This window comes from Aethalodelphis obliquidens, unplaced genomic scaffold (assembly GCF_003676395.1).
Source record: "Aethalodelphis obliquidens isolate GAN/ISIS:26980383/991018 unplaced genomic scaffold, ASM367639v1 scaffold17, whole genome shotgun sequence".
Lineage (NCBI taxonomy): Eukaryota > Metazoa > Chordata > Mammalia > Artiodactyla > Delphinidae > Aethalodelphis > Aethalodelphis obliquidens.
This window is the reverse complement of record NW_020837961.1, coordinates 22,090,374-22,103,759: the sequence shown is the minus strand read 5'-3', so window position 1 is coordinate 22,103,759 and position 13,386 is coordinate 22,090,374. Positions and strand designations below refer to the sequence as shown.

The 13,386-nt window shown below is 37.8% G+C and overlaps 1 protein-coding gene across 3 annotated transcripts in view; it reads left to right on the top strand.

The window, feature by feature from the left end:
- INPP4B (inositol polyphosphate-4-phosphatase type II B) overlaps positions 1 to 13,386 on the top strand; it is a 493,426-nt gene that overhangs the window by 112,030 nt on the left and 368,010 nt on the right. For all 3 annotated transcript variants that reach the window (XM_027117065.1, XM_027117067.1, XM_027117064.1), the window contains exon 2: positions 684 to 749. The gene's annotated coding sequence lies outside the window, so the exon portion shown is untranslated. The remainder of the gene's footprint in view (positions 1 to 683; positions 750 to 13,386) is intronic.

Sequence of the window (13,386 nt, the reverse complement as noted above, 5' to 3'; positions counted from 1 at the left end):
AACAGTATGTGACAACATGTGTGGAGTGCGGTCAACCAGAGAAGCTCAACTGAGCTCTCGTCCCTAGAGTTTGATTAGGTGTCAGTCACAGAAGCCTGCAGCACCAGATGACCGACCTCAGCTATTCAGACGTCAGCCTCCCCTCCCCCAAGCAAAAACAGGTGTTCACCATAAGTGTATCTGATCCACTTGGAACAGCAGAAGCCTCTAGCATATACACAAACTCTCTCATCAGTCAGACTGTTGGAAGAGCTCAGAGGTTATCTTCCAGGAATTGGCCTAAGGCCAATTCTGAAGGAGGGCCTTTCTTTGGAATGTGTAGCATTTGAGGAACTTATGCCTGCTGAGCTAACCCTTGCCTGCCCAGGGGTTATGAGGAATAAATGAGTTAATCAGTTAACTTAGAATAGTGCCTGGCTCATGTAGCAAATAAATAATGGTCAGCTAGAGTTCCTTCTTGTGGACCTCTGTGAGCTGAACGAAGCAGATCGGTTTGGAATCAAGAAATAGCTATATTCCGTGGATCTCGTGATCATGACATAAGTCCTCAAGTTTGGAATAATGGGCATTACGAGCAAATTAAATATTTTAGCGAGCAGTGTTTTAAAAAAGCAGCGTTTTAAAAAAGAGGAGTTCCCAGTGAAACACCAAATCTTCACGTTTTGTCTTTTTGTTCTTTACAGAGCTCTGAAATCAGCAAGGCAGTAATCAAAGAGCAGAACTGTTTGAGGAATACCACAAGAAAGCAGGTACAGAGTGGTTCTCAATAATTAACCCGTAATATTCATTTAGACTGATGATTAATTCAAACTTCTAGGCCCTGTTATTAAAAAGATTTTACAGAAAAGCCAGTTTGGTGTCTTAGAATATGTGTGACTGCATATCGCAGATGGCTGACTGTATCCTAAAGAGGAACTGATTTCTATGTATACATGAAATCAATTCTGAAGGTTTCAGTTAGGCCAGGCCTAGGTAGACATGTAAAGGAATTAACTAATTATTATTATTTATTATTAAATCAACACATATTCATTAAAGGCCTGCTATATGGCAGACACTCATCTATAAGGTATTTGGTGATTTTATAGACTTGGACAAAACAGGCATGGTCCATTCCCACCCTCATGGTGCTTACAGTTCAGTGAAAGTGATATGAAGTAAATAAGCAATATCAATATGTGAATAAAAAATGATAAATGCTATGAAGAGAAATTGCAGAGTTCTGTAGGAGAAAATATTGGGAAATAAGGGAAGAATCTACTGTAGATGGACTAGACAGAGGTGTTTCTTTGGAAGATGATGTTTCAACTAAGAGCTGAAGTGTAAGGAAGAGAGTCCCAGGCAGATGGAACAGCAGTGAATAAAGAACATAACTGTAAAAAAGGATAAAGTGGCTGTAGCAAAGTCACAGAGGTGGAGACAAGTATAAGATGAAGCTGGGTTGAAAATGGGATGAACATGAATATGGTAACCGGCCCAGTCCCATAGGGCCTTCATGGCTCAGGTAAAGTGTCTTCAGACCAGCTCTGCTTGGCCACTTTATGCCCTTGGCATTTCCATGCTATGTCATTTGGTGTTCTCTGCTGGTCCCCTGAATATAGAAGCTTTCAAATCTGCCACCCAACCCCACCCTTCTACATCTCCTGCCAAAGTATGGTGTAAAGGGCTTATGACTGTGCAAAGAGGTTCTCAATGTGTCCAAATACTAGTTCCATAATATGTTCTGTATAAAATGGTTTGGGGTCAAGAAGGTTTGAAAATTTCTGAATGCTGTACCACTCTCAGGAGCTTTAAATACACATTAACATGTTATAGTTTCTGGGAAGTTCTGTAGTACAAACATATGTGTATGTGTTTTATGTGTGTGTGTGTCCCGTTACTGAACTTAATATTTAACCAGTATTTCCAGGTTTACATTAGACAATGTTTCAGAATTTTCTCTCTTAGAAATATGTATTTTAAGGGGTTCCTTATACTCCTGAGGCTGGCCTGCATTTAGGTCACTTGACCTACTTTATGGCTATGCACATTAAATTATGTTTGATAATTTTCTAGAATCTGGATAATTCAAGCCAGAAGAAAAACTTCATAAATGTTTGCTTCAGTGGTTTAGCTTTTTAAGGCAGAAGATTTTCCTTGACCTGAATCATATGGTTAACTGCTTTAAGTCCTGATTATACTTTGCATGTGAAAATACTGCCTTAAGTACCAGCAAGGAACACTGGAGTAAGAGCTTACTAAGTAATTTTCAGTGTTAGTGTTAGTAATGTTTGTTTTCTTAAATCAAACAAAGCAAAACCACAAAGAACACTGTCTGCCTCTTAGCTGCTCTGAATCTCATGCTTATTCTTCTTGATTTGTAAAATTTACCTAAGTTTTAAAAGTCTGAAAGTGAGGAAGATGACTTGGGGTAGTGCCTACTTTAGCACCTAAAGAAATGATTTGATTTCATATAAAATGTGGAGATTTTGTATTTGCGGCAATAAAAGTTTCAAGGACTCAGAGCGTGAGAGTTAAACTAAGGTTATCCCAGAAGAGAGGTTCTCAGCATCTGTGTTGGAAAGGACATTGACTTTTATAGATCAATGCAGTATCTTTCAATTCAGTTAATTATTATTAAAAATAAGAAAAAAATCATTAAAAATTCCCTAGTACTTCATAACTTAGAAAGAAAAAAAGCCTTGTTTCGTCCCCAGAAAGACAAGAGACAGCTGTCCCTTAATTACTACTACTGCCATTTGCTTTGTACTAGAGATGTGTCTCAAATTTGGAAGCTAATTAGAAATCTTAATTGAAAATGGCTTAAAAAAAAGGAAAAGAAAGCAAAATGATCAACATGAAAACATAAAGTAGGGAGGAAAATAGAAATGGTAATATTACAGCCAGATTGAATAATCACCTATCTTAAAATGAGTTGGTGCCTAGGGAACGTATTTTGTGGCATGAAATGGAACTTTACTGTTTCCTCTTTCAGGAGGAATTTTCTCCACCAAATGACAAGTCTTTTAATTTCTATAAATTGTAATTTTCAGGGACTAGATTTTTCTCAGTGCACAAACAATAGTTTTAAAGTTTTGAAGCTGAAGTTAAATCCCAGCTCCCTAACTTGTTCCCTGTTTGACCCTGGACAATTTTTCCAACTGTTCTCAATCTCCATCTACCCATCTTTAAAGTGAAATTTTAAAATCCTATTTTGCAATGTGGTTTCTTTCTTATTTGTCTCTTGACTTATACACTGACTAGATATATTCAGTTCTAGAAAGAAAGGAAAGAAGAGAAAAAGTCAAAAGGAAACAAAGCTAAATTTGAGAATATATATAATGTCTAGCAGAGAATACCAATACCATATATTCAGAAAGTGCTTGTTGATTCTGTGCCTTGGAGGCAAAGATTGGAAGGCAGATTCATTAATCCTTTTACTTAAGCTATTTTTCTTTCTGGTGGGTATTTTGGATTCTGTTGTCCAGATTGTAAATCCCACTTAAAGGTATTAGTGACATATATTATTTCTGAATTACAGTACTTTGCATGCTGGTTAGGCATGAGAGTTGCTCAATTCATATTTGTTTAATTTGAGTGAGGCTGTGAACTAACAGGGCAGGAAGTAGGTAACCCAGATTGTCCTATCTTCTGGTTTACAAACCCCATGTCTCACATCTGAAGCAGAAGTGGTTATGCCTCCCTGTGAATGATTTCATTCAATGATAGTGTACCCACTTCCTGCTGCTGCCCCATGCACTCTACTCCCATCAGACTAGCTAATTTCCTGTTATTTATGCATATTGTACATTTGTGGCTTTAGGTCTTTGCTTGCACTGCCTCCACTTTCAATATTTTCTTCCTTGTTTTCTTACATTCTCCCTCCCTTCTTCCCCCCTTCCTTTTATCTATACCCATCTTTTTGATGTACATATCTCTTAAAGTCTGACCAACTACCACCTCCCCCATGAAGCAGTCACAGGTATCTGCTGAGATAATTCTCTTACCTCCTTTGATTTTTGTTTTGTTTTGTTTTGTGTTCAAACACTGTTCCTGTCTAGAAAGTGACCCTGAACACAGAGCCAGTGAGATCCCAACCACATAGTATGTTAATGGCTCTTTACTTCCATCCTCCGCTCCATTTTGTTACCTTTTACCAAAAATCTCATCAAAGAAGTAGACCACTGGCAATGTTTGCTGCTTGCTTGCACACTGGTGTCTGGGTTACTGGTGGTAGGAATTTTTGCCATTGAGCACCAGGCTGCAGTTTTCATCAGTTTTCTGAGTCTGGTTGGCTTTCTGAATCTATGCTTATTTTTGGCTGCTGTGTACTTTGCAGTCAGGAGCCTGGCTCTGCACCCAGTGGTCTAGGTGCCCTGATTCCCAGGACACCTGCCTGCATCTATTTCCCTGTGTCCTTACCTTACTTTGGGTATCCTTCCTTGATTTATGACTTGGATACACATGTGATACTGAGAGTTGCCCCTCCACAGAGGTCCTTTCTACTGCTTCCTTATCCCCCACCCCAAACTCAAGGGTGCCCCTATTTATTGAGGCCCATTCATATCAAACTTAAGGTTATCACTTAAGTCTTGATAATTTGGACTCTTGGCTCCTATAAGTCAATATTTGTTTCCCAGTTTATTCTTCCTACTCCTTTGGAATGGATTTCTTTTTGCTTCCATTTATGTCTCTGCATTCCTCCTGATTGAATGGTTATTATCAAACCGTTCCAATTGTACCTCTCTAAGGCCATCTTCCACTTGTCTAGCCATGTTAATAGTAAATATTATTACAATTGATAATGCTAGTAATATTTATTGACCACATTCTATATTTTCTAATAATCTTCTTTTGTTTCACTGTTTTAAAATTTGCACACAGTAAAATTCATACTTTTTGGTGTACAGTTCTAGAATTTTTGACAAATGTAAGCAGTCATATACTCACTCCACAATCAAGATACAGAACAGTTACATCACCTATAATCTTCTCTTTTCTACACCTTTATGGTCAGCCTCTCCTGCTCACTTCTAACCATTAGAAACCACTGATCTGTTTTCTGTTTCTATAATTTGCCTTTTCCAGAAGGCCATATAAATTGAATCATACAGAATGGAGCATTCTGAGTGTGGCTTCCTTCACTTACAATAATGTGCTTAAGATTCACCGAGTTTTGTGGGTATCAGTGATTTATTCCTTTTTATTGCTGAGTAATATTCCATTGTATGGATTTGCTTTGGTGTGATTATCCATTTATTTTGAGTTTGAGTTTTTAGTTTTAAAAAAAACATGTTTTTCTGTGATCATGTTTTATTTCTCTTAAGTAAATAGTGAGGAGCAAGATTGCTGGGTCATATGGTATGACCCAGGTTATGTTTAACTTTATAAGAAACTGCCAGACTTTTTTCCAGAGTGGTTGTACTATTTTGCCTTCCCACCAGCAATGTACAAGAATTCCAGTTGGTCCACATCCTTGTCAGAGATTGATATTGACAATTTTAAAAATGTTTAATTATACCATTCTAGTAGGCACATAATATTAGCTCATTACAGTTTTAATTTGTATTTTCCTAGTGATGTATAGATCAGTTTAGAAAATATCGATATCTTAACAATAATGAGCCTTTCAATCCATGAACATTGTATATATCTTCATTTGATTTTATCTTATTTTCTTTTATCAATGTTTTATAGATTTATAGCATACAGATTCTGTACATATTTTGTTTGATTTATTTCTAAATATTTTTATGTTTTTTGGTACTATAATAAATGGTACTTTAAAAAACTTTATTTTTCCATTTTTCATTGGCAATTTATAGACAACTGATTTTTGTATATTGCCCTTATATTGTGCAACTTTGATGAACTGATTATTTCTAGCTTTTCTGGTGGATATTTTTGGTTATTTTCGACATAGATAATCATGTTGTCTGCAAAGAGACAACATTAGTTGTTCCTTTCCAATCTGTATGTCTTGTATGTTTTTCTTGACTTGTTGCATTGGTCATGACCTCCAGTATGATATTGAAGAGGAAAGATGAGAGTGGAAATTCTTACCTTATTCCTGACCTTAGCAGCAAAGTACTGAGTCTTTTATTATCCAGTTATGATGATAGCTGTGGCATTTTTGTAGATGGCCATTATCAAGCTAAAGTACTTCCATTCTGCTCCTAAATTGAGAGGTTTTTTTTGTTTGTTTGTTTTTAATTTTCTGGATGAGAGTTTTTATTTTCTGTACATTGAATTTTGTCAGTTACTTTTTCTGCATCTTTGAGATGATCATAGGTTTTGTTTTTTATTCTGTTGATATAGTGAATTACATTGAGAGATTTTTGAATGTTGAACCAGTTTTTCATTCCTAGATAAACCCCTCTGTATACGGTTTATTCTAGAATAAACCCCTCTTGTATACTTTTGAATTAGATTCGCTATAGCTAAGGTTTTGTTGATAATTTTTTTGTGAATCTAAGTTCATGAGAGATATTGGTCTTTTTTTTTTTTCCTTATGGTGTCTTTGATTTTGCATTAGGTTAATGCTGGCCTCATTAAATGAGTTGGAAATTATTCCCCACTTTTGGTTTTCTCAAAGAGTTTGTATAGATTTTTGTTATTTGTTCTTCAAATTTTTAGTACCACTCATCAAGAAAGTCATCTAGCCTGGAGTTTTATTTGTAGTTTTTAAATATGAGTTCAAGTTTGTAATAGTTACAGAGCTATTCAGGTTATACATTTCTGCTTGAGTGAGATTTGGTAGTTTTTGTTCAAGAAAGTGTTCAATTTTATCTAAGTTACACCTTTTTAAAAAATTGAAATGTAGTTTATTGGTAATTTATAGCTTCTCTCTTTTTTCTTGGTCAGTCTGGCTAGAAGTGTATCAATTTTATTTATCTCTGCGAAGAAACAGCTTTTGGATTTATTGATTTTCTCAGTTGTTTTAATTTTCAATCCCATTGATTTTGCTTTTACTTATATTATTCTCTTCCTTCTGCTTGCTTTGAGTTTAATGCACTCTTTCTAGTTTTCTAAGATGGCAGCTTAAATCATAGATTTGAGACTTTCCTAATAGTAGCTTACTAAATTTCTTCTTTTTTTTTTTTTTTTGCGGTATGCGGGCCTCTCACTGTTGTGGCCTCTCCCATTGCGGAGCACAGGCTCCAGATGCGCAGGCTCAACGGCCATGGCTCACGGGCCCAGCCGCTCCGCGGCATGTGGGATCTTCCCGGACCGGGGCACAAACCCATGTCCCCTGCATCGGCAGGTGGACTCTCAACCACTGCGCCACCAGGGAAGCCCACTTACTAAATTTCTGTAAGCACTACTTTAGTTGTTGCATTTGACAAATTTTGATATTATTTTTTACTTTCATAATTCAAATTATTTTCTAATTACTTTCGTGATGTCCTCTTTGGCCCAGTGGTTATATAGGAATGTGTTGCCTATTTCCCAAATATTTGTATTTTCAGATTTTTTTCTGTAATTAAATTCTAGTTTAATACTGTTATGTTCTGAAAACATGCTTATATGATTTAAATTCTTTTAAACCTGTCACAGTTTTATGGCCCGTGTCAAAAAAATAAGGACTGCCTTCAGGTCAAAACTATAAGAAAACAGAGGGGAAATGAAAACTTCACCCTCATGTGACTTAATTCTTCAAGTTTTAGCTCCTTCTTACAATTTTCCTGCTTTTGTTTATTTATCAAAATGCTCAGGTATCTTGCTTTTTGTATCTACTTCTGATCAGCGGGACATACAGTATTCAGTTGCTTTGGTCCATTTCTGCTAGAAATGGAATACCTAAAAGTTTTGCATATGTTAATTTATTTACTTCTCTCCACAATTTGTTAGACAGGTATTACCATTTTACCAGCTTATGATGAGGTAACTAAGGAATAATATGGTTGAGTGAATTGCCCAAGGTCTCAAAGTGGCAGAGCCTAGGTAGTCTGGATCTATAATAGCTCTCTTCACCACTTTGCTACAATGTCATTCATGCTAAATTACTGTAATAGGGATTCAGATATGCATGCTAGACTAAAATAGAGTTAAATTATAAAAGATTCCAGAACACAACAGCAAGAAATAGTCAAACAAAGACAGACTTACTAACTTGCCAGACAAAGGAAAAACAACTGGTGAAGAAATTCCCAGAGTAGTTCACTAAAGGGAAAAGAGCCAGTGAGTATTAAGTGCTAAAATGTTATGGGGTGGGAGATAGAGGGGTGTGGGGAGTAGAGGGGTGGAGAAAGAGGGAGAGAAGCATGCAGAGGTGGACGTTATGTTGGTTATGCTATTTAAGGATTGAAAATTAGTGCTTTGGCAAAGACAGAATATAAAAGGAAACTTTTCTATTTGCAACATTACATTCTGTATAGTATATGCTCAATAAATACATGTCACATGAACTAATGATTATGGTATTTCCTTTCCTTACTTTTCCTTATATGTGGGATCAAAACAATCCTAAGAGTTGGAGAGCTTCATCCTGAGATTGAAAAGATGGGGAAGGAAAAAGTTTTATTCAGTATTCAGGCATAAATTAATGACATACTTTTCACATAAAATCTGAGCTTAAATACCATACTGCCTCAGTAATAATCCTTCATTTACTCCAGCTGCTCACAGAAGATTAGCCCATGTTATAGAGGAATTCATTAAATTAATCCATGATTTTTTTTAGTTGCATGAGAGGCACCAGAGAAACTCTAAATGAATTTGCAGGTGGAACAATGGCTTGGAACTTCACTACTCAGCCTTGTTCTTTTCGTAGATATTCTTCCCAATTCAAGTTTAGCAATTAAATTTTCTTTCTTTTTCTTTTCCTTTTTTTTACATTTTTGAGTACCTGTGTTTGCTCTTGTTGTGGTGCAGTTTTATTGAGTAAATATTTTAGGTAGAATGTGTGACTGGGTACACATTTGTGTGTAAAGAAACTGCTTGCAGTGAAAGAATTCAGACTCATCATCTGCAGTAAGAATGAGAAAACTTAGTTATGTCATATTATATTCTTTGTAGATAACCTCAGGCACTCTATGAATGTCTCTGGAGAGTTAAAGTGAAATTACCATCATCATGAATACACATTTATTCTTGCCTGTCATAATAAAAACAGAAGATAAAAGTTTAATTAAATTCATTATCTGTCTTACTTTGAAATTTCAGATTTCAAAAGAAAACGAGCAATTAATCATCAGAAACTATAGCTAATTCCATCAATACTAATTTGAACCTGAAATGTATCCTCATAAGGAATTCAGTCGGTTCTGTGAGTGAATAACTTCTGATGTCTATATTAGAAATGGCCTGTGGATAAAGCTGACACTTCAGTTTTAGTTTTGCTTGAGCAGGTGGTATTTAACTGGCCTTCGGTGTACATGTGTGACAGTGTTCATAAGGATTTTGAAACTTTCTTGTTTGTTTCAAATTTAATGTTTTATTGGAAGGTGAATGGACAATCCCAATCAGTTACAAAAGCAAAATTAGAGGATTCTAGGGTTGTGATGGAGATACAGGAGTCTACTGAAAAATTGTCCAAAATTCTGAGAAGCTAGATATTTTTGTGTAATAACTCCAGCATGATCTTTGTTGTCTAGTTTTTGAGATCACAATTTGGAAAGCTCCCTATAATTTCAGCTGTTGGGCTCCTGTGGTAGGATTTCGGCAGAAGCTAGAAAATCCATTTTCTGGTGGATAGGTGGCCATGGCAGACATATTCGAAACGTCCATAACCAGAGCCATACCCGTAGCCTCTGAAGTCACATCCATAGCCCAGTCTGCAGACGCTGCCATTACCAAAGCCCAGGCCACCAAAGCCAACATAGCTGAAGCCTAGGCCTCCGTAATAGTGCCTGTAACGGCTCATGGTGTCAGGGGTGGTGACTTTGGTTTGCTGTTCAAGACAAGATCCTGAGTATGAATATCAGCACGTGTAGAGGGATGCTTATATACCCTGGTCAGAGCATGTGATATATCATGTGTATACCTTCCTTTCATGTCATTTTTTTCATTATACATACTTTGCACAACTCATTAATTTGTTGTCCCCTGACACAGGGAGAGGGCCTCACACTCATTAAAATATTTGAGATCACTCTGTTGCCTAGTTAGGGTGTTCCTTAAACGTTATTGCATCACTCTATCAAAGCATCACTTTGCACCCTTTAAATAGACACAATTACATTTGTCAATTATACCTCAAGAAAGCTGGTGGAAAATGTTATGGCATCATTTTGTAAGAGGAAACGCCGTTGCCGCAGCAGCGTTTCCTCGGAGTCCTCTTTAGTACAGGTGAGAAAAGAATCAGCCTCCATCCAAATTAAGATTCTCTCTGTGCATCTCTGCTTCTTGAGATAGGCTTGAGATGGGCTGCTAGGAGCCATGACATTTAGAATATGCAGCTGCCGAATAAAAGTATCAGGAAAAAAGCCCTGTTGTCTTAAGTGTAGACAGTAGAGTCCTGTCCTTTAGTTAGTTTTCAGATGAAGAGAAGGCCATTTAAAAATACCCAAGCATCTAGTGAATTGCCATAAAACCCTCTTGTACCATTTTTTAAATTATTAATTTGTTTATTTTTTCTGTGTTGGGTCTTCGTTTCTGTGCGAGGGCTTTCTCTAGTTGCGGCGAGCGGGGGCCACTCTTCATCGCGGTGCGCGGGCCTCTCACTATCGCGGCCTCTCTTGTTGCAGAGCACAGGCTCCAGACGCGCAGGCTCGGTAGTTGTGGCTCACGAGCCCAGTTGCTCCGTGGCACGTGGGATCTTCCCAGACCAGGGCTCGAACCCGTGTCCCCTGAATTGGCAGGCAGATTCTCAACCACTGCGCCACCAGGGAAGCCCGTACAATTTTTTAAACCTCTGCTGTGTGATAGCAATTAAAAAAACAAAACAGTGTATTTGGAGCTCGAGACCAGCTTTACAAGTTTTCGTTAAGTAAGCAAAAATGCAATGAGTCACATGAAGTATTTATAGAAAAAAAATTTCCATGAAATTACAGTCTGTTCTGGAACATTCAATGAAAGTTCCTATCCTTTGGATGACATGGGAGAAGCAACCAGGAGTGTCACACTGTGAACAAAAGGGTAAAAGCCCACCTTAGAACAAAAGACCTTCTCGCTGATCCCAGTGTGGCCACCTAGCCCATGGAGATTTTCTGTCCCATCTCTGGGTCTCAGTGTGCTCATCTCTTGAATGAAATGACCCCTAGTTTCCTTAAGTCTCTTCAATTCTATATTCTGTTAGAACATTTTTATCTCAGTGTTTAAAGAGTGATGATAGGTAGACATAGGTAACACACCTCTCGTGAAGAGATGACTGAGATTAAATCAAACATGTTTTCACATCTCTACTTTGTAATTCTTCAGGTTGCTGTCATTTTTATAACTGACACGGAACACAGTCTAACAAGTCAGAGGCTGACCAGCTGTATTCCCAAAGCTGGTCCAACTGTTCCCCCTTAGGACATCTGATCGTTGTTGGAAACTTTAAATGCTGGTGCAGATCTGCTGCAGGGCTGAGGTGTGCTGAGTTCTCGGGATTAAGTTAAGGGGGCCTTGTCACAGGGATTGACAGAGCCTCCCTTTCTGACTTTATATACAGTGGAGACCCACGTTGTTCTTATACTAATTTGAAACAAATGAGCGACAGACTGACCTCTGGTTGAGAATGAGCCAGAGACGAAGTCCTTTGGACTAAGCTTGCGGAACTGAGTTCTCTGTATTGCTGCTTTGTGTTCTGTCCTTCTGAACATCAAGATTTTGCTAGTTTCAGTGACCATTTAATACTCATTGTAATTTGGGATTATTTCTTGACCGGGATTGCGATCTCTGAAAGACAGCTCTGCAATTTAAAGAAACAAATGAAGAAAATATTATCCCTTTGTTAAGTAACCAGAATGATGGATCCGGAGAGTTGGAAGTGTTCAGTCATTTGGGTCTATTTTAAAATTTCAATTATTTTTAATCTTTGGTCTTGATTATGTTTCATGCTGACTTGACCACTGAAAGTATACTTACATCAGGATCAAGTAAAAGAACCAGAGAGGAGTATGTTTCAATCAAACAGGATGTTATAAATAGAATTATGAAAACATATCCGTGCTGCTTCCTCGTGGTACAATTGAGGAGGACGTAGCTGACTGAGCCCCCAAAGCTGGACTTCTGATCAAAGTGGAGCTCTGACAACTCTCATCTTTATTCTACTTGTGACGAAGCGTGTCCTCACCAAATTTAATATTAGTAGTAAAACCATACTGTTGGCCTGGAGCATTCAATTGTCTCCTGACACAGTTGGTTTTCCTGGACAGAATCATTGCCCCTGAACGTTCATCCATGGCTGGTTCATATCCTCTGTCTGGTCAGGGCCCTCATGAGAAGCCAGGAGGGACTTTGACCTTAAATACGTGCCTGAATTTTTTAGGTAAAATATTTGCCAATTTATGCCATTTTTTTCCAAGGAAACATTTTTTCCTGAAATCTTATTTTTAATTCTGCTATTACTTTTGAATGATACAGCGTAAGAATAAATCCATGTTACTGAGAATAGAGCCCTGGTTGAAAAACTGTGCATATAATTTTCCTGCAGTGATGGTAGTCTTCAAAGTACTTGACATTTCCCATGAGAGGAAAGGAGCTGAGAAGGCAGGGGTAAATCCCATCTGGATCACATTCCTGATTTTACCTCTTCTTAGCATCATATAGCATGCGGCCGATCCTTAGAAGATCAGCCCATCCACACGCCATGTTGCAAATTCCAGACGTTTAGAAGGTTTTAAAGTGATTTGGCATTGTGAATTATATCTGGTTTATCAGAATGAAGTCCTGGCTCCAGAAGTTTTGAAACACTGACATGAAGTGAGCAGTTTAGTAGCTTAGCTACTGAAAGGCTATACCATCAACATAATGGAGACTTTATGTTTCTTCTTGAAATGGCTAGGAAATAATAATTCATTCAACACTTCATATCAGAGCAATGTTTGGAAACTTAAGTGAAAGTCATAGGTATACAGTGTCATCAAGCCTCCAGTACTCCCTGCCTGGACCTCAGCTGAAACCGGCCAGGAAGCATCTTTAACCAGAGGTCCACTCAGAACTCAAGAATGGCCCATTGTATGATGCCTCACACCCGTGTCATCCTGGGATATGTCCTAAACCACAGGTGCCTCCTGTCATGTATCCTGGCCATTATTTCGTCCCCATTTTGCCATGGGCTTAGTTGGCTATGACTCAATCTTCCTCTGATCCTCTCACTTCTGAAATAATTACATAAGGTCCTTGGGGTCTTCTGTTTCTATGAAAAATAGTCTCATCTGCCTTCTACCTCCTGAGAAAATGTTTTCTTTGTCTGTTTGTCTCAATGGAAACCTGCTTTGCTGGAGTTTTCTGCTACCCTGCTGCCTACTGTAATGTAGA